General features: G+C 44.7%; 1 protein-coding gene across 6 annotated transcripts in view; it reads right to left on the bottom strand.

The window, feature by feature from the left end:
• LOC132453828 (glycine receptor subunit beta-like) overlaps positions 1-21,704 on the bottom strand; it is a 41,954-nt gene that overhangs the window by 19,460 nt on the left and 790 nt on the right. For 3 of the 6 annotated variants that reach the window (XR_009524815.1, XM_060046815.1, XM_060046814.1), the window contains exons 1-2: positions 19,830-20,109; positions 18,636-18,708 (exon numbers count right to left, since the gene is read on the bottom strand). The exons of 1 other annotated variant lie outside the window; for it this stretch is intronic. The gene's annotated coding sequence lies outside the window, so the exon portion shown is untranslated. Of the gene's footprint in view, positions 1-18,635; positions 18,709-19,829; positions 20,110-21,704 lie in introns of those variants that run through there. 2 more of the 6 variants (XM_060046811.1, XM_060046812.1) reach the window with 2 other exon arrangements.

The raw sequence follows: 21,704 nt of genomic DNA, 5'->3' as shown, positions 1-21,704 counted from the left end.
GGAAGTCTGGCGTTCGAGGATTCAGGAACCCACCACCACCACCTCTGTTCTACCCATGGATAGTATATAAAATGGATGTAGCATTAGGGCAGACCGCAGTTATTCCAACTGCATCCAATTCTCTTGGTTTAAGGCCTAAATACACCGGCGCCGCAGCGCAGCGGCGCGCATTTTACGCGCGTCAAAAGCACGCCCCTAGCACCAACAGGAGGCGGCGCGACGGCCGCACTGCAGTATAAAATCAGGAAGTCACCTGTCAATCAACCGCAGCAAAGAGACGAAACGCAATGGGTGAGTAGCCTATTGTAGCCTAGTTTATTTATTTTCCATCTTTTTGGCTGAATAATTTGAAAAATGTATAATCTGCGCAGTGAAAGTATGTTTTCAAGCATCAGATCAACTTAGTTTGTAGGGCACTTTATCGTTTTATTTACTGTCATTTCTTATTTATTTTATATTTTGCAATTATTCATCTACTTCATCAACAATCTCAATAAGTTCAGGACCTTCTATTAAGCCTTTTTAGTATATAGTGCAGTCACCTTTTAAGGCCAATTGTTATTGAGTGTATTTATTGTATTGAGCTACTGGATGGCTTTATTGGTCCCCATTGTGACCAATAAAGTAGCTATCTATCTATCCATCTATATAGCCTTAACATAGCCACACATTTACATGTATGCAGCCAGTAGTTATCCATTATAATTGAACACAAGTTATTTCACATTTTATTGAGTTTTTTTTATTTCAACAGAACAATTGTTGCCAGACAGAGGGTGGTTGCCCTTCTTCTGCTGCGCCGTAGGCGGGCAAGGAGAAGACGAAGGGTTTGGGTGCACCCCATCAATGAACAGAGACAAGAACAGGAGGTATACCACAATTTGGTCCAGGAGCTCCGTGCAGAGAGGCACCGCCAATATTTCAATTCGCCACTAGGAAGTGTGCAATGGCAGAAGCGTATGGTGTAACCTAGCCATGATGACCTATAATTTAGTTACTATCACTCTCTGGTATAAATACTCTTTTGCATATATATATATATATATATATATATATATATATATATATATATATATATATATATATATATATATATATATACTAGGGATCGACCGATACCGATTTTTTAGGGCCGATACAATACCGATATTTTTTCATCAGCCTTAGCCGATACGCCGATACCGATTTTCTTGAGCCGATATATATATATATATTTTTTTTTTAAAGGAACATTTATTGAACTTCAATATAGAAAACAAAATTTAACAAATAGTAAAAACAGGTGAGGTAGAACAAGTAAGAACAAGTAGATGAACAATATTTAACAAATATTAAAAACAGGTGAGGTAGAACAAGTAAAAAATCAAATAAAATAAAAAACGTGGTAATAAAATTTGAGTGCTCGAGACACTTATTTTTATTTTTCCTTAAACCCAGAGAGACAGTTAATACATGACAATGCATTGTTGAACTTTGCCTGTGTTTTCTTTTACTAGCCTATCTATTTTATTGCATTGTATATTTATTGTATTTATATGTGAAGCACTTTGAGTCTGCTTCATGTATTAAAAGTGCTATATGAATGAAGTTGCCTTGCCTTAAATTAAAAAATATAAGTAATCTGGTTTCTACCTACATGGTGTGATTATATGTGACTTGATTTCGTCTATTTCCCATTATGGTTAATGGTTTGGGTACTTAGTCCACCATTGTTGATTTCTCACCTGAAGAGCCAATCTCCAGAGCTATGGCTCGCCAGGCAATGTCCTTTTTGGAGTTGTCTTTGTAATGACGGGAACTTGGTCGGGAACTTGGTCTTACAATTCAACACATTTTTCCACCTCGACGACCAGTCTCTCATCATCCATTCTCGTAATTGTTTCTCACAAACGAAAGAGGGCGACATCCAGTGGTGAGGGGTAGATATGGAGGTGCCTACGGGACCCGGGATGTACAAACAAGCTTTTAAAAAGCGCTTTTTCAGGGGCGGCGACGCTAGGGAATAGAACATTGGCTCGAAGACTAGTTGGGCGGCGCGGCGCGGAACCCTGCCGCGCAGCTAGTCAGCGCCGGTGTGGGCTAGTACATCCGGAATAATGGGGGCAGAGTTTTTGACGCACCGCTGCGATGCCGGTGTATTTAGGCCTTTATGCGCATCGCCATCTTACACCGGGATTCCACCGGACGCGTACGCGCCGCGGACGGCTGCGTCCTCTGCCCTGCGTCCATTCCTACCGGGCGCGTAACGGCAGCGTAGCTCTGCCTTGGGAGCCAGCCGTATTCACGCGAGATCACGAGATCACGCGATAATCCTAAACCTAATGTACTCACCTTCCACTCCCAAAACTATTGCAATTAAATGCCACGCTTTGTCCTTTCTGACATTTTCCTTATAAAAAGGATGATTTGGTACATAAATGACTTCATGTTGCTGAACTTCGACAATGAGTCTCTCGTCGTCCATGTTGCCGACCCTCTGAGACCCTTTGATTGATTGACTGCTGACCTGGTGCCACCGGTCATGACGTAATAATGTTGATGTGAAGTTACATTATTACATTATTCTATTACATGAGCTGAGTATTGCGTTTTATTTTGAAAATTGACCGGATGCTCTATGGCTTTTACTTTTCACTTCCTGCCCGGCTCGACCTGCTCTGTCGAAATTGACGCGGTTTAGCAGCGGCTCGCGGCAAAAATAGAATTGGACGGAAAGATAGCGCCGCGGCGCGGCACGCCGCTCCTGGGACGCTGCTGAAACGTTCCGCGGCGCGCCCGGTGGAAATGGTCTCATTGATTAGAGTGGAAGCGATCAGCAGCGGTGACCGCGGCGCAGCCGTCCCGCGGCGCGTACGCCTCCGGTGGAATCAGGCCTTTAGTTTGACTCGTCATAGTTTGACTCCGCCTCATTCCCTTTAACCAAAAAAGGGCATTGATCTCCCGCCCCTCATTAATGGGGGGCGGGAGATACGCCCATCTAGGTGACGTACACCGAATTAGCAACATTAGAGAGCTGTCACTCAAGAGGACGCGCCCTTAATTATTCATACATTTTAACCTCCTAAAAAAAAATTCACCGCCCTCAGTGTTGTCATGGAGTTATGAACTAAACATACTGACTAGAATGGTTTTTTGGACCAGGCTGTAAATAGGTTTAATAAGACTGTGAAAACGGCCTGTTTAACATGTGACGACGAAGAATTGCTCCCTTTTGGTACCACCTCGTAGTGGCCACCCGGTGCTACTGCAATGTTTGTCACTTCCGCATTGGATGCTGGTATATATCGCTGTGGTTGGGGCTTGGTTCTACCACTGTCTCACGGAGACACACTGCACAACAGCAAACATTGTCTACATAAGGTCCAACAAAGACAATCAAATAGTGAATACCCTCGGATAAGAACCTATATCTCTCATAATGAATATTCTCAGGCAATGCCAAGGGATCCGTCCCGAAAGACCTTCTGTCGGAGAGACCCCTGTGTGATACGGGCTCCGAGGTCCACGGGAACACCCACAAATGGTGATGTCATTGTCAAAGGAGGGGCTAGAAAGCTGCGCACGCCGATCTAACCAGAGCTGAAAACCTGCCCCCGACCCGTTTGGTTGACGGGACTCTCTAAATCGACGCCACTTCGACCTGGGCGGGACTTTACGTCCTACGTCACTCGCTAAGGGTTTGCATGTGTGCGCGTAGCCGTTTGTCTCAGGGATCTGTGCGCGAACTCCCTTGCACTAGGGCCTACAGATTACGAGCGTCAGTGTCGTACGCGATGGAGGGTGGGTGACATTCCTACAGTCTGTGATGATAGGCTATATTTCTACAAATTACTTACTATTACTAGCGATTAACATGACGAAACAACACGAACTAAGCTAACATTAGACTATAGCCATACCAGATAACGCCATACCAGCTAACCCTAACTATTTATATTAAACTCTGAACCATTTTGCAACAGGCAACTGTTTGTTGGTGCGTCTTATTGCTTCCCACGTCTGCGTCTGCGTCTGCATCTTTCCCACTCCTGGCTAATAGTTTCAGCTTTTGTACTGTATATCAGAAATGATCACCCTGTACCACACTGCTGACTTGTTGATGTTTTGTGAGCACTCACGCATTTCTCTAGGTATCTTAAGTTTCCTACTGGAGTCATCAAAACTTTAAACTTTGTTATTGTAAGAAATATTGTGTTGCAAAAACACTTTGTGTCTTACCCTTAGCGTTACCCTAACCTTAACCCCAGTAACATTTCTTCATCATAAACTACAAGTTACGCAAAATGGCATACAAACATCCAGTCCAATATGAATGAAAAAAGCTAGCTTCATTAAGGAATCGAACCCCTTATCCCCGCGTTAATGAGTTGTTCTCTGACCACTAACCCATCAGGTCTTAGTACATGCGATTCAAGAGTTAACCACTTGACTATCTTTAAACTTCGGTTGCCTAGAAATTGTAAAGACAGTGATGTGTGTACATTGTGCGAGTATCCGTCACTCGCGATGTGTGTGCAGTCCAAAATGAAAGAAAAAACCTTGCATCACTAGGGAATCGAACCCCCAATCATCAGTTGGTCGTTGGTAACTGTAAACAAAGAGATCGCATTTTGTTTAACTGCTAACTAACAAACGGGTTTATGCGTTCACTGAACAAAGATTATGGAAATAAAAGACCACTTTTCCATCAGAAAAATCATCAGAACCGTTATTACCAACCCATAGACACTAAGCCAAAACCTTTCTCACATGCACACCCATCGCGAGTGACGGCTATGCGCACACATGCACACCCATAGCGAGTGACGTAGGACGTAAAGTCCCGCTCAGGTCGAAGTGGCGTCGATTTAGAGAGTCCCTTTGGTTGACAGCATAAAGGTGCTTGCACACCGCCGCGCGGCAACCGCCCTTATTACCGCCTCGCTGCCGGAGGGTTCAGCGCGGCGGTGTGAAGGGCCAGGCGTTTTCAAAAGCGGCTTCTGCTGCCGCCGCCAGTCGGCTAACACAGATGGTTTGTAAGACTAGACTTCATAACAACAACAAGTATGGATGCCTGCAGGGACCTCTTTGCGCTTCTTTGCTGAATCAGAAGAATCAGTTAGTAGAACTGCTTGCGATGGTTGAACATGAGCGAAATATTTGATTTTATATTAGAGGATGGTCATGGGAAAGTACAGGCAGAGAAGTTACCACGGATTCATTCAGTGAGACAATGGGTGAACAATATTCTTACAGGGCTACGTTTGCATTGTGGGTAATGAATACATAGGTAACAAAGGTGAGTGGGAGTGACCATCATGGAAGTTTAGAATTTGTGGGAGAGGCCAAGTTCAACACTGGGGCAAGTGGACATGTCTACAAGTCTGCAAGCAAGGCTGCAACACAGTTAAAGGAATCTACACAACAAAGTCAGTCAATTGGCTTGGCCTGAGTCTTCGTGGCTCGACTGGCAATGCAAATGCCAATGATCATGGCAATGCAAATAAAAAGGATCTTAATTGCTCTCAGTCAGAGAGAGGAAGGGAGGTATCTCTAGGTACAGGGAGAATGTATACAATTCCTTTAATGTGAATAGTAAATATATAAACAAGGTTGACATATTTTTAATTGCACTCATGTTTTAAGTAAATCCCACATGTGGTATTATGGAATAATAGTGTAAGGCAGAGGTCTTCAACAGGGGGTCCGCGGAGGTACTGCAGGGGGGTCGCGAAAGTTTTGGTAGATAGACATTTGTTTTATATTCCCCCCCCCCGCAATTTCTTCCACAAATTGAAATGCCTTTAAATACACATTAACATGATTCCAACACACTGTGTATTGTGTATTTAACACTAGGAACGCCGGGCCATTTTTACTTACTAGCGCCACAGAGGGGTCAAATGACCCCTAAGTCATTTGAATGAGAGGCTGTGCATTGGCACATAATGATTAATAGGTGGCGCCAATGAGCTACGACCGCGCGAGCGCCACATGTGTGTGTGGGTCGCAAGCCTAGTCTAGTCCTCACGATTTTGGTCATTTAATTCTCATTTAATTCTTGCCGTCGGCTTTCAAGTTTTGGTGACATTTTTATGTATTTGATTTTAATGAAAGCCCAGCAGGAGAGAGCTTTTCTCTGCCTGCTCCTTCAATTAAGAAGAAGGAGGACAGCAAAGCAACGTCAGTTTCTCGTCTGGTCTTTATATCTAGGCCTACCCCTTTCTCCGCCGCAAACAATACGTATTTGGATGAGAGTGCGCAGCCAAGACTGTTGGTAGAGAGAGAGTGCTGTTATGTAAGCGGATAATGTACAGAACGCCGGTCATTATCTGAAAAATAAGCCCCGACAGGGCGAACCGGACCCTGACGCGAAGCGGAGGTGTCTTGCTTCGCCCTGAAGGGTATTACTTTCGATAATGACCGGCGACGTTCTATTATCCCGCTTATTACACGGCTATTTGCAAAAACGAAAATATATCTTCACACGGTGTGCCTTTTTTTATTTTTTTATTTTTACAATTCGTAGTGAAAGCAGAGAAATATTCCGCCAAAGACCTTGACGTCACTCGCCAGGGTTGATAAATTACCGGACTGCAGAGTGATAAGAAAGACGTGAATGAGGCAAAAAATCGACTTTCCTTGAAAGCGGTCGATGTGCATAAAAGTAGCCTATAGGCCGACGCCGACCAATTGCGAACTACTGAAGCTGCTTATGCCATCTCTAGGTTAAAAAATAGCCGCACCCACCCCAAACCGAGAGAGAATTGTATTCCGATTGAGGCGTATATATGATCCTTTTCTATTCCGATGAGCTGTTCTTCCACTTCTAATTGTCTCAGTATTTAATGCAAGATAGCAGGTATGTTTATGCATGCCAGTGGCACTAACAAGCATCACTAATTTTCCTTTCCACATTTATGTTTTAAAAATGTCTGTTATGTTTACAGTTTACTTACTGTACCTTGCACATGTTTAAAATAAAAACATGAACATATGAACCTACGTATTATTTGAATATCTTAGTATTGAATGCACAATAACAAGGTTAATTTTGTACATGGCACCATAGGACCAGTTTAATATAAAACACAATTTTATATAATATATAAGTAGGGGGTCCCCGCTCCATCTCTCCATCAGTTTGGGGGTCCGTGGCCTGAAAAACGTTGAAGACCCCTGGTGTAAGGAATGCCTTTATTTTGTAGTAACCGGATGGATGTCGGTACCGGGGGCGGGGTTAGCTGGAGTCCCGTGCATGCACACTAGTCTACTACTGCTGTACAGAGTTGATTATAAAGACAGACTCTGATTACGTCGTTGTACGAACCTCATTATAATAATAACTCAACATGGGGTCAGAACTGGGCAACTTGTAAGCGGAGAGATTAAAAAGACGAAGGAGAGGAAAGTATCGTTTTGGCAGAAGAATGGGAGACCAGCCGGCAGCTTTGACGCAACCTACACCAACTGCTACATTCACAATACAACCTCCAAAGCCATTAGTTTATATCAAGCCCCAAGATAGGGAGCGTTGGATTATGATATTCGACCGCTTTCGGCTTGCAAGCATCTTAAACGCGACGTTGGAAGAAAAACAGGTGAACACGTTAGTGTACTGCATGGGCGATGAAGCTGAAGATGGGGGTAATGCTAACTGAGGATGAGAGGAAGATGTACACAGATGTCAAGGCGGGCTTTGATGCATTTTTTGAGCCTAAAAAGAATGTAATCTATGAAGAGCCAAATTCAATCAGCGTGTGCAACTGCCAGGAGAAACGGTGGATTCCTTCATCACTGCTCGGATTAGCTGAACAATGCAAATATGGACAGTTACAGAATGAGCTGATCCGCGACAGGTAAGTGGTCGGGCTTAGAAACGTCTCATTGTCAGAGAAGCTACAGTGAGACAGAGACCTAACCCTGGAAACTGTTATAACGAAGACAAGGCAGTCTGAAGAAGTAAGACGACAGCAGTCTGACTTATGAGGTGAAAATGGCGGTGCTAGCAAGTGCTCTAAGTTGATACTGTGCATGCTAAAAGCTACAGAAAACTCAAATTTCCATCAAAGCCTCAGCCACAAGCACAAACACAAACATCAGGCAAAAATTAACCTAATGCATGGCCACAGTCAGGCTCAAAGGCCTGTAATAGATGTGGGAAAATGCCCTCGCATGGAATATTGGAATGCCCTGCTAAAGATGCTGTGTGTCAGAACTGTGGAATAAATGGACATTATGGCAAGGTGTGCAGAAACAGTGCAAAATCTCTGAATGCTGTCACTACAGACGAAGAAGAGAGCTTTTTCCTGGGGGCCGTGGATGCTGGAAAAGACCCGTGGACGGTGCAGCAACAAGTGAGACAAAAACAAGTGTGCTTTAAAATAGACACTGGTGCTGATGTCACCGCCATGCCAGCCGAGGTGTACCATGACATTACAGGGGGGCATGATGTGAAGCGCCTGGCAGTGTCGACACGGCCATTGTTTGGGCCAGGTGGCAATGTACTCTCTGTCCTAGGTGTAGCCAGAGAAACGCTGCGCCGAGGGAAAAAGACGGCCACGGAGGACATTTATGTCGTACGGCATCGCCATGGAATCGTTTAAACAACAGTATCCGAAGCTGTGTAGCGGCTTGGGTCTTGTTCAGATACTCAATTAAATTAAAGCCAGAGGCTGTGCCCTTCTCTCTCCACACACCACGCAGAGTACCTCTACCGCTTATGGGAAAAGTGAAGGAGGAGAATGGTCGTAATCACCAAGATTGAGGAGCCGACTGATTGGTGTGCCGGGATGGTGGTGGTGTCGAAAAAAGCAGGTGATGTTCGCATTTGTGTGGATTTCACAAAAATGAATGAATCAGTATGCAGAGAAAAGTTTATCCTGCCTTCTGTCGAACACACTCTGGGCATGTTAGCTGGTGCAACAGCATTCAGCAAATTAGATGCCAACATGGGTGCTAGAGAAGGCACAAAAGGCTGGCTTTATGCTCAACATGGACAAATGCGAGCTCACAGAACACACGGTCAGATTCCTGGGTCATGTGATTTCAGCAGATGGAGTGAAGCCAGATCCAGAGAAGACGAGAGCAGTACAAGAAATGGATGCACCCAAAAATGTCAGCAAACTCAGGAGTTTTCTGGGCATGGTCAATCAGCTGGGCCGCTTCACGCCTAACCTGGCTGAAAAAGAAAAATTGCTACGACAGTGCTCACACTATACAACCCAAACAGTGCACTAAGAATCTCTGCTGATGCCTCTTCCTTGGGCCTGGGGGCAGTCCTGCTGCAGAAGAGCAATGCCATGTGGTCACCTGTGGCATATGCGTCCAGGTCAATGTCACCAACAGAGCAGCGCTATGCTCAAGTGGAGAAGGAGGCATTGGCTGCGACGTGGGCATGTGAAAGGTTCAGCTGTTTAATCCTGGGAAGACCATTCGAGCTGGAAACTGACCATAAGCCGTTGGTGAGTCTGCTGGGAGGGAAAGCTTTGGATGACCTCCCACCAAGAATCTAAAGGTTTAGGATGAGACCCATGAGGTACAACTATACAGTCAATCATGTCCCTGGCAAAAGCCTGTGGACGGCCGACACCTTACCTCGTGCTCCTCTGAGAGCCGCAAGAGCACACACGGATACAAGCCTACTAGAGGACACCAACATCTATGTAGACTCTGTCATCAGCAACATTTCTGTCAGTGGAGATTATCTGTGCAGCCTACGTGAGCACCTGAAGGCAGCACATGCTCTGCACTGATGGAGTACTGCACAGACGACTGGCCTGACAAAAGTCAACTGAAGGGAGTGCTGAGACATTACTGGGCTTATAGAGCAGTGCTGACTGTGCAAGATGGACTGCTGCTGCGGGGCAAGAGGTTCGTCATCCCATCGGCCTTACAAGGTGATGTGCTGCAGAGGCTACATGAGGGACACCTGGGGGTGACAAAGCACAGGGGCCGGGCCAAACAGACGGTATGGTGGCCAGGACTCAGTAGTCAGCTGAATGACATGGTGCTGAAATGTAGGACCTGCAGTCAAGAGAAAAGGAACGTCAAAGAGCCGCTGATCCCAACAGAGATGCCAAACAGGCCTTGGCAAACCTTGGGAGCTGACCTTTTCATGCTGCAAGGCAAGACCGATCTACTGGTAGATTACTTCTCAAGGTATGTGGAAGTTGCACTGCTGTCACCCACAAGCTCTTAGCATCCTACGAGTACCCCTGGGCCCCGTTTCCTGAAAGCATCGTTAGCCTAAGTGGATCGTGAAGTGCGTCATACGAGCATCGTACAGTTTTCACACCGTTTCCCAAAAGCATCGTTGTTAACGAACGCCATGAAAATGCTTGTAGCTAACGAGGACTCCAGGGGTACTCGTAGGATTCTAAGAGCATCGTTAGCCTACTATAGTCTCAGTGGCGTCACCAGCGGACATTCCGTGTATTGGATGCGTTTTATTAAAGCACATCCAATACCATGGAATGCCCAGCTGGTGCAATTTTGCAACCATAAACAGTGGTTACTATCGATATATTACTCATAGACTACTGTGAGATTTAAACAGCAAAGATAGAGACATGTTAGAAGTCAACAACACATAATTTATGGCAGCAATTTAAAATTAAAAAAATACACCGAAATGTACCGATCAAACGCCACGTCACAAGGCATACAATAAAATCAAATGATTCCATTAATCTTCTGTGGGAGGTCGCTTTCGAGCTTCACTTGCTGTCTCTCTGATTTTTTATTTAACCATCTTGGTTCAAATGTCCTCATATTGATCAATGGCAGAAGTCATAGGCTACTGTAGATATGAATCATGCTGAGACCAGCGGGTGTCGGAGAATTTCTGCAGGCGTTTTGCGTTGCGATTGTTTGCATTAAGCACTGTGGGTGCTTCGGTGAGGCTGTGATGAAGTTCACTATTGTACCGTGTCTAGACAGTAACGAACATCCCTGACCATGGTTAATCGCGTTTGTGGTCTACACTCAGACGTGAACCCATTATTGCATGCAATTAAATCATTCGGGAGTATGCAATAATACAAATTATTCTAAAGAGGTCAGAGACTCCGTGCGCAGCCCCGCCTTCCAAAGTGAACCAAGAAAGCCTGCGCCGTGACGAACGGGGGATTTGACCCCCTCGGTTTTAAACAGGAAACTTGAGATAAGAAGACGAAATCGCCAGGCGTGCGAAGCTTCTATACCAAACCGGCTCGGCAGTGTAAAAATACCTATAGCCTACTTCATCCTGCCCAAAAATATGGGCAGGATAGACCAACTTCTCCTAATCGGGTCAGCAATAGCCGTGTGTCAATGCCTAGCCTCTGCGTTTGAATGATAATGAATGAATGGAACGTTGCATTTTTATGTCTACAAATATTCTAGACTAGAGAGTGCGCGCCAATCAATGAAACCTTATGCGGAATCAGATAAAGTTGGCTCTCTTTGCTGCGCAAAGTATGTTTCAGAAATCAGCACTTTAAGATAAATGTAGTTGTCACACAGGCTATTTTGGATTTTTGTAATATGGAATTATTTCAGGGGGGGGAACTGCCGTGAAAAAATGTATGCACAGTGCGTTCAGGATTAGGACTGATTTAGCATATGTCGGCCTAGGCCTAATCAATTGTGTTTTAATATCTTTAGCATTCATATTATTGCAGTCTATTCTTTTCGTAGGCTACTCTGCTGTTGGCCTTGATGGGGAGATATTTTAACCCTTTTTAACCCCATTTTCCTGCAACTGTGTCAGTGGACAGTTAGAATCCTACGAACGTCGTGAGTGCAGTGAACGCCTGTTCATGTTAAGAGGAGTTTCGGGAAACGCTCCAAAGAAATTCACGATGGTTTGCATGATCCATCGTGAGAATGATCGTACGAGCAAAGATCCATCGTTATCGGGAAACGAGGCCCTGGAGTCCTCGTTAGCTACGGTCGCCAACGATGCTTTCGGAAACGGTGTGAAAACTGTACAATGCTCGTACGACGCATTATACGATCCACTTAGGCTAACGATGCTTTCGGGAAACTTGGCCCAGAACTTGAAAGCCCTAATTTGAAGTTCTCTCATTTAAAAGCCTTTGTTTTTGTAACTTTTACAGTAAAGCTGTGACATGACTTTTGAAGCATAATCCATTTGTTTTAACAACTGAAACTGTTTTAGAAAGGAAAAAGATACATAGAGGGACCAGACCAGGGCCTCGTTTCCCGATGGATCTTTGCTCGTACGATCATTCTCACAATGGATCTTGCGAACCATCATGAATTTCTTGGAGCGTTTCCCGAAACTCCGCTTTCACACCGCCGCGCGGCAACTCGCCTCCATTCATTTCAATGAGGGAAGGGCGGCAGAGGGGGGACGCGAAAGCGGCTGTAAACCAGGAAGCGGTTGCCGCCCACGTGAACGCGCAAATTTTGCCCTACCGCTCAGCTTTCCCCGTTTTGAAACTTTCAGGTGCTTGCACACCGCCGTGCGGCAACCGCCCATGACCATCTCGCTGCCGGAGGGTTCAGCGCGGCGGTGTGAAGGGCCAGACTTTTTCAAAAGCGGCTGCTGCTGCTGCCGCCGAAAGTTTCAACACGGGGAAAGCTGAGCGGTAGGGCAAAATCTGTGCACGTTCACGTGGGCGGCAACCGCTTCCTGGTTTTCAGCCGCTTTTGTAACCGCCTCCCCTCTGCCGCCCTTCCCTCATTGAAATGAATGGAGGCGGCGAGTTGCTGCGCGGCGGTGTGAAAGCAGCTTTCGGCGGCAGCAGTGGCAGCAGCAGCAGCCGCTTTTGAAAACGACTGGCCCTTCGCACCGCCGCGCTGAACCCTCCGGCAGCAGGGCGGTTATAAGGGCGGTTGCCGTGCGGCGGTGTTCAAGCACCAAAACATGCGTTCACTGCACTCACGACGTTCTTAGAATTGTACCTGTCCACCGACACGGTGCTGAAATGGGCTCCGTTCTGAGGGGGACGCAGGAATGTCGCAGGGAAATGGGGTTAAAAAGCGTTAAAATATCTCCTCATCAAGGCCAACAGCAGAGTAGCCTACGAAATTAATAGACTACAATAATTTGAATGCTAAAGATATTAATACACAATTGTTTAGGCCTATAGGCCGCACAATTGATTATGCCTAGGCCTAATCAATTGTGGCCAGGGCCTAATCACAATTGATTAGGCCTAGGCGTCCTGTTCGCCCTGTCGGGGCTTATTTTCCCGATAATGACCGGCATTCTATACATTATCCCTTACTTATCACACGGCTCTTCTCAATGCTGTAGACTACATTCGTATTCGGTTGCTAAGCGACGTCAACGACTTTGGCGAATTATTTCTCTGCAGATCATCGCTACGAATGATAACAAATACATTGGAAAATTTGATTCGATTTGGCAAGTAGCCATTACTAATAATACCAATACTCTTTGGCTGGGATGATGAGGCATCAGACAATCAAGTCATTTTAGCCTGAATACATCTGAAGCACCAGAGCAGGTTGCTAGTACCATGGACAGTATCAGAACGATAACCTGTTGAACTAAATGGATGTGGTAGGCTACACCACAGGATGCATCTGCAGACCACTGCCACATAAATAAAGGTAAGACGCAATATTTATTGCTTTGCTGGTGCTGTGGCGAGGTCTTTTGTGTTTTTTGCACTCAAGTGGTCGGCTGTTTTAACTTGCAAAAGATAGTCGGTGGAGTCAGTCTCTTGTTGACACAAAGTGACTTTTGGTCATTCTTGCTTTGCTTGAATTCTGGAATAATTGTGGGGGGGAGTGCATGCGTTTTGGTCAGAATGCCTGAATGTACGCTAGTTTTGATGGAATGCGTGTTGTGAATGGAGAACAGCCAGCTCCTTATGTGATACAGCGTTCAGCTGTGCAACAAATACTTTTTTTCTTTTTCAATCTTGACGACTTTTGTAGTGTTGTGTGTAGCCACACGTTTGGCCCTTCTGAACTTAAACATGCAGTTAAATTCCTTTCCTAGCTCCTCTTGTTTATGTTGTTAGCTTAGCCATATCATGTCACGTTGTCAACATTGGATACATGGAGCAGAACATAGTGGGTCATATGTCCGATGCTTTTTGAAAACGTTTTCTTCATAAAACGTGCCAGACAGATTTTGTATACATTTTCTTCCTTAGTAATTAGCTACATGGTTATGCCTTCTTTCAGAACCTTTCATTACCGGCACTAAAGAGAGAAAAAAGAGTGCATCCTCATTGTACCCAGCACTTCTAAAAATGCACTTCCGAATGCGTCTCTGTCCCCAGCACATTTCAAAACAAACTGACGCCCATGACACCGATGCGCAGCGAGGGTAATTACTTCCCACTGAAGGGGCTTAAATTTGACCGGCGACGTTCTAAACATTACCCCGCTTATTACACGGCTACGTGCTAAAACGAAAAAATGACCTCACATGGTGTGGCTTGTTACAATTTATTTGTTACCAGCATTCGTAGTGTTGATCAGCAGAGAAATAGTCCACCAAAGACGTTGACGTCGCTTAGCAACCGAAAACGCTGGGATTGAAAAGTTATTGGACTACTTGAGGAGTGATACCAAAGACGTCATTATAGGCAAAAAGTCCTTTGTTTTCCTTGACAGCGGCCAATTTATATCTAGCATTCACCGCGAAGTTGTGAAGAGCCCATGCAAGTGAACGGAGCGTTCCACGGCGTTGAGAAGACCCGTGCAATAATCCATAATAATTCAACTCGATTTTTTTTTTAAAAGTGGTGGGTACAAAATGATTCTTGACAAAATCTGGTGGGGACGCGTCCCCGGCGTCCCCGGCGTAATCGACGCCTATGCTTCTGTCATTGATCAATATGAGGACATTTTAACCACGATGGTTGAATTAAAATCAGAGGAAGACAGCAAGTGCAGCTCGAAAGCGACCTCGCACACGAGCAATGGAATCATTTGATTTTATTATATGCCTTGGGATTTGACCCCTTTTTCTTTCTAAATCTCAATGTTATTTTAGTAACATTGATAAAATGTCATGGATTATTATGTTTATGATCATATAAGACATTACCATGTAAAGAACATGGTGCTGGGTTCACTCTGTCTTTAGAACTAATAAACATTTTTAACTAATATATATGGATTGTTAAAATAATGCGGCTCTCAGACACGGCTGTCAATATCAACCGCTGGCCATTAGGAGCTCCACACATCCACGCAGACCCAGCATCCTCTGTGCCACTTTGTCGTGACGTCGAAGTGCCTCGGAAAACGCACTATTAGACCACACAGTATTAAAGCTAACCTTATTACTGTATTGGACCTGAAACAGTATTAGAGCTAACACCAGTTTCTAGTCACAATACAACACGATGGTTGAATTAAAATCAGAGGAAGACAGCAAGTGCAGCTCGAAAGCGACCTCGCACACAAGAGCAATGGAATCATTTGATTTTATTATATGCCTTGTGACGTGGCGTTTGATCGGTTCATTTCGGCATGCTCATGTATTTTTGGAATTTTAAATTGCTGCAATAAATTATGTTGTTGACTTCTAAAATGTCTCTATCTTTGCTGCACCGCCGATATTTACGCCACTGCCACTGAGGCTAGAGTAGGCTAATGATGCTCTTAGCATCCTACGAGTACCCCTGAAGTCCTCGTTAGCTACAAGCGTTTTCACTACGTTCGTTACCAACGATGCTTTCGGGAAACGGTGTGAAAACTGTACGATGCTCGTACGACACACTTCACGATCCACTGAGGCTAACAATGCTTTCGGGAAACTGGGCCCAGACCTTATCAGATCAAATTTGTTTCTTGAAGGAGATTATGGTGTTTTCCCAGCGAATAAACATAGTTCCAGAAAACATGTTTTTGAAGCTGTTTGCTGGAAATAGCTTTTAGGAAAAAGAATCTTGCCTATCGCTATTCCCCTCTGTTTCAGTCCCTTCAAAATGTGCTGTTTCTTGTGCCTGTAGCTTTAATGCAAATGAGCTGCTGCTCATTGACCAAATCTGCTGTCAGAGTGAACCACAGTATGATTGTTGCCGTTTGTGGACTCCCGGAGCTCTATATCTATATAATATAATAATAATAATAATAATAATAATAATATAATATATAGGTATCTATATAATATAATATCTAATATCACGGTCAAAAGCTATGTGCGCCTCGGATGATATTATGAATCATAAAGACTGAGTCTGACGTCTCTGGTACTTCCACAACAAATAACGACTCGTAGTGGGGGTTATGGTCGGCCATGGTTGAGAAGAATTGGGTGAAAGGAACTTTGGCCTTGACTCTCTGAAGTCCATATTGAACCGCGACATGGAGGAGAATGCGGGGATTTTACTCCCGGAGCTGAGCTGCCGGACTGCCGCCGAGCTCCCCCCCGCCGGAGCTGCCGGACTGCCGCCAGAGCTTCGGCGTCAGTCCGGCAGCTCCGGCGGGGGAGCTTCGTGGCATTTTTGAAAAGCAGACTGCCACCGAAGCTCTGGCGGCAGTCCGGCAGCTCCGCCGGGCTGCCCGCTGGAGCTAGACATCTATTTTTGTATGGGAGCTCCCTGCTTCTGTAATGCGCAAACATCTCCGCCCAGCACTCATCCGCTGGTCCACAAAGTTGTATCTATGCTCTGATTGGAGGGGGGGTGGGGAAGTGGGTGGTAATATTAAAATGTGCCCCCTTCCTACGTAGGAGGAAGCGCCGAAACTGACTCGCTCGTTTGGTAACAGTAGGCGGGGTACTTTCAGAAATGCATGTCTCACTCAAAAAGTCATAGACTTATTTCAAAGTTTGCATGCGTGTGGGAGCACCAGAGACCCAAACCAACACCTTAAATCCCAGGAAAAGTGTTGTTTTCATAATATGTCCCCTTTAATTAGCAATTAAGAAACTACTTTGTCTTCATATCGCATACCTTGAGTGCCTTAAGTCACCTTACATTACCACAGGTGAAAATTCTTGAGCACGACAGCCCTTGTGTCAACCGTGCAAGAGAAGTTCCTTGGGAAGAGCTGCATACTCCTGCAGGACCTTCTTAATTAACCGTGTTCAGGGTTCCCTATCTTTTTAGCTCATCACTTTCGAGGACATTTTCCATAATCTTTCTGTGCTCACAGAGGATAATGTATGTTTAATGTATGAACTGTCAGTAGCGGCCACCCTAACATTAATTGAGTGAGTAGCAAAGTCTCACTTTTTATTTCATCATAAGAACTGAATCAACTTCAGTGAGGTGTAATGTAACCTTGAGGTACAAGCAGTCAACATCAAGAATATCTGAGATTGCCTACAGTTTTTTCAAATCGCCTAATCGTCCAAAGTGAAAGAGTCTTTAAAGAGCCAGTGAACCCAATTCAGCTGGAATTAGAACACCGAAAAAATAAACAGACGTTATGGTCATAGAGCTCTCTCATTCATGAGAAAGAGGGGGGAGGGGATTCATTAAGACTGAGATGTTATCACTATGGTAACTTTGTGAACTCGTCGTTGAGCAATATCTTATCAGCAGTATCATAATGAGCAATGTCACAGGGTACGACACAGAGTCTTGGCACTCTGTTTCTAGAGAGGAGTCTTTTGAGATGGAGGATTACTCTCCCCCGCAATCTCCTTCCCCTCATCACCAAAAAAACACCCCCTGCTTTAGCATCAGAGTGAAACGTTAGCAGGTTTTGGGTATCGTTAAACATGGGATCTGACCCCTTTTTCTTTCTAAATCTCAATGTTATTTTAGTAACATTGATAAAATGTCATGGATTATTATGTTTATGATCATATAAGACATAACCATATAAAGAACATGGTGCTGGGTTCACTCTGTCTTTAGAACTAATAATCATTTTTAACTAATATATATTGGTTGTTAAAATAATGTGGCTCTCAGACACGGCTGTCAATATCAACCGCTGGCCATTAGGAGCTCCACACATCCACGCAGACCCAGCCTCCGCTGTGCCACTTTGTCGTGACGTCGAAGTGCCTCAGAAAACGCACTATTAGACCACACAGTATTAAAGCTAACCTTATTACTGTATTGGACCTGAAACAGTATTAGAGCTAACACACCAGTTTCTAGTCACAATTCAACACCATATACGGTTAGACTCAACTCACCTGACCGTTAAACTGTCTCTTTTTAGTTTCTTAGATAAATCAGACCCCATAGGCGTCTTTAACATGCAATCCTTACCAATACATACTATAGAATTTCCTTTGTCCCACAGATGCTTCATCCACAGCAGCTCCATAGTATATGTTTACCTTATATCTTTGAATAAACAAAACTGTGTTGAACCTTTACCACAAGCCCCGACACCAGAGGCCAGCATCGAGACCACCGTCCATCATTGGCGGGGAACTGGCAAAAACATTTGACTTGTTTTTCTCTAAATGATCAGGATGTCCCGATCCGATCCACGACATTGGTATCGGGAAGACACTGGCCCAGAAGGCTGGATCTTGTCATTGTGTAAGAGCGTTCAGGCTCATATATATTTTCCACGTTGCGGTGGCCAGAGATGTACCGGTCAAGCGGGATGTGCACATGGTCCCATTCATACTATGGTTGAGGGTCTGCGTCCGCCTGGCTTCCTCTAATGCAGGTTTCCCTTGGAGAAGCTCCATAAGAGCCGGCGGGGTAAGCTAGCTAGCCAGCCGGCCACTAACGCTCACTAACCTCTTTCGCCCCACAGCCCAACGCAACCAACGGACCAGACCACCGGAGACAATGGGGAGGAGAAGCAGGCCAACTGTATGACATAAAATAAACAATAGAAGCAGTATGAAACGGGACTGGCGTTATATATTATTATAAATATCACTACATTGTTCGACTACATTTGTGGAATAGTCAACTGAGGTTTCATTCTTTTGGGTGATTATGCCTGGCTTTTTCTTTGGAGGACTGCTGTGCTGTGGTTATTGCAATTTTTTTTATGTTTTAAACAAATATTCATACATGTTACAGCTTTTAACTAAAGTGTGGTTTTATACATATTATAACATGACATGACATGTTATTCCTTGCATGCTAAATGTAATTGAGGTAGCATAAATCGATGTATATCACTATCCGCGATGCTAATGCCAGAAATGATTAAAACTGGACCCCTATCACTGTCAAATGTTTACTTTTGGATTCCTGTGATTACCTTGCAATCAGAACTGTTGCCGACGTCATGAAGAACCCTTTTGGTTAACTGATGGTATCTGAAAACGGCTGTTACAAAATCTGGTGTGGCCCACATCCTTGGCTGCAAAGATATCATCCTAAACTCCCTCCTATTAATTGATGAGACCAGGGGGGACACAACACACAGGCCTTGCAAGGCACTTATCAGCTTCTTTGCAACGTGGGGCCCGATGTCTTTCGGGCTGAATTTGAGTCCCTGAATACATTAAAATGAACCTCGCTAGTTACCGCTGATGAACTTGAAATCAATTCAATCTCATTTAAATGTGTGATATAGATTATAGCATTAAGGACATCAATTGTAGCATAAACAATTCATGGTAAATATTCTGGCATCAATATAGTTCCGTAAAAAAACATACTATAAGACAGAGGCAGCATTGAAAAAGCCAGTAATAAGATGAATACTGGGGAGGGACATTAAACACAAAAGCAAAGAGATAGAGGCTCAAAGCAGGATGGGATGGCAAGAGAGAGAGTGACTGCAGCAATAGAGCAGTGTTAGAGCTGCAATGACACAGCTCATCAAAACCAAGGTTAAAGCCCTGCTAGGCAAAAACAATTCAATGTAACACCAGCATACAAATAAGAAGACAATATAACATAATTATACATATGTGCTGCCCGTATAGAGATTCTATAACTGCATAAGATATGCAAAGAATGATGGCTTCCTACCTTCAGCTGGATCAGCAGTTTTGCTAGGTAATGGTTTTTTTTGTTTGTCACGCAGTGCTCTGTATGCGGCTCCGTGAACCGGCTGGAGAAGTGTGTGTCTCACTTCCTTTCTGTTCCTCCTCTGCTGTCTGCCTCACAACACTCGGTGAGCTCCCTGTGCTCTCCTGCAACGTCCTATCACAAGTTGTACTAAACCTACCCTCCTGCACCGCTCTATATTACTGTACATGTGTGAGAGGAAATCATGGTGTGTGTGTGTGTGTGTGTGCAAGAGAGAGAGAGAGAGAGAGAGAGAGAGAGAGAGAGAGAGAGAGAGAGAGAGAGAGAGAGAGAGAGAGAGAGGGGGGGGGACGACGACGCAGAAGGCAGAGAGAGAGATTTACTACCAGGGGCACTGCTGTCGACAGGACTCAGCAGCAGTGCTCCTAGCAAGCATTGCAGTAAAAACCTCCACTGTGATTTATGTGTCCCCGGGCTAGCATATGTGTCTCTGGTGTGTAAAAACTGTTAATTCTAGAACCTTAATTCATTGCACATTCAGTTTTCTTATTAGGCTACAGCCTTTTTGTATTTCGTTTTGTATTTCATCCATTTGTAAACCTGCTTTTCACTTTAGTGCCCATAAAGAACCGCTTGAATTTTTCCTCGTTCCACGTTGAAAACATGATTATGTTTTCAAGCATGGAACCCAAGAACATGTTTTACCTAAATCTAAGTTCCTTCCTTGGATATTTTTCACAAAATAAGACAAAAATTGTCCTGATCTTTGGAATGGTCTTGAAGGAATGAAGTGATGGTCTTTTCTATGGGCATGTCTTTGGTTTCTGTGATGTGTTCACATCACTATATTTAAACTTCATGCATGATGCCTATCTGTTCTGTAGCAGATAATGACGATGTCATCAGAATACAGAATACAGACAAGAGTAAGAGTCCTGAATGATTGATTTACACCGTAAAAAAGGTCATGTGTAAACCAACAGGTGATGTCATGGGCACCATATACTTGTTTGCTAGAGTATATGGCTCGCACAAGTAATTACAACTACTGCATTTCTCATATTGATCAATGACGCCTGCTATCCCCCTACTATTGGTATACACAACATTTTTGACGTCCTCAGTTTGAGCCCAGCATGTGGGACAGCAGGCACCCGTTCAGCGTCCCACACCCGTTTGTTGGTCTCCTGGATGATGGCATATCCACCTCTATCCTCATTGCTTTCTTGTTTACCTCCATGGCAGCATAGATGGGCTCTGTGTGCGGCTGACTCACACTGTTCAAATTCACTGAACACCTCTCCTTGAGGCTGTTTTAAATGGTGAGGGGGGCTTCCCACGATGGATGCCACAGACTAACCTGTCATCTAATACATTCCTGGACTCACAATAGTCTGAAATCGAATGTAATGGAGCCATCAAATTGGTGCCTGTTATGAAATCCCCCTCCCCCCCGATTTCCATGGCTCAGTTAGGTCCTTGTCCCACACAAACCTTTGAGTGCTGCCTTAACCTTAACATCAATTCTATTTTGCAATGTTGGAAACTCTACTTCCAACCTTTCCACATACTCAGTGTAGTCCTCACTGCCACCTCCAAACAGAGGACTACCAGGGATTGGAGAAGCAGCCAGTGGACGCCCATGGTTAGCTCCTGGGAGGAAGGGCTCCTACATCAGCATCCCAGGCTCCTGCTCACCATCAGTCAAGATATTCTGCCAGCAAACCGACAAGGCCAGCAGCAGGGTTCAGTGCCTGTCAGTGGGTCCCTTGGGCCCCCAGTATGTCTCACCCAGTCCAGAAGAGTGAGACTGCACCACCCAGGTGGTGCAGTGTCCCTCTCCTGGACTGGGTATATACCGTGAACATTCAACAA

This window comes from Gadus macrocephalus, chromosome 3 (genome assembly GCF_031168955.1).
Source record: "Gadus macrocephalus chromosome 3, ASM3116895v1".
Classification (NCBI taxonomy): domain Eukaryota; kingdom Metazoa; phylum Chordata; class Actinopteri; order Gadiformes; family Gadidae; genus Gadus; species Gadus macrocephalus.
Note: the sequence above shows the minus strand (reverse complement) of the source record. Positions and strands in the feature narration are given on the sequence as shown.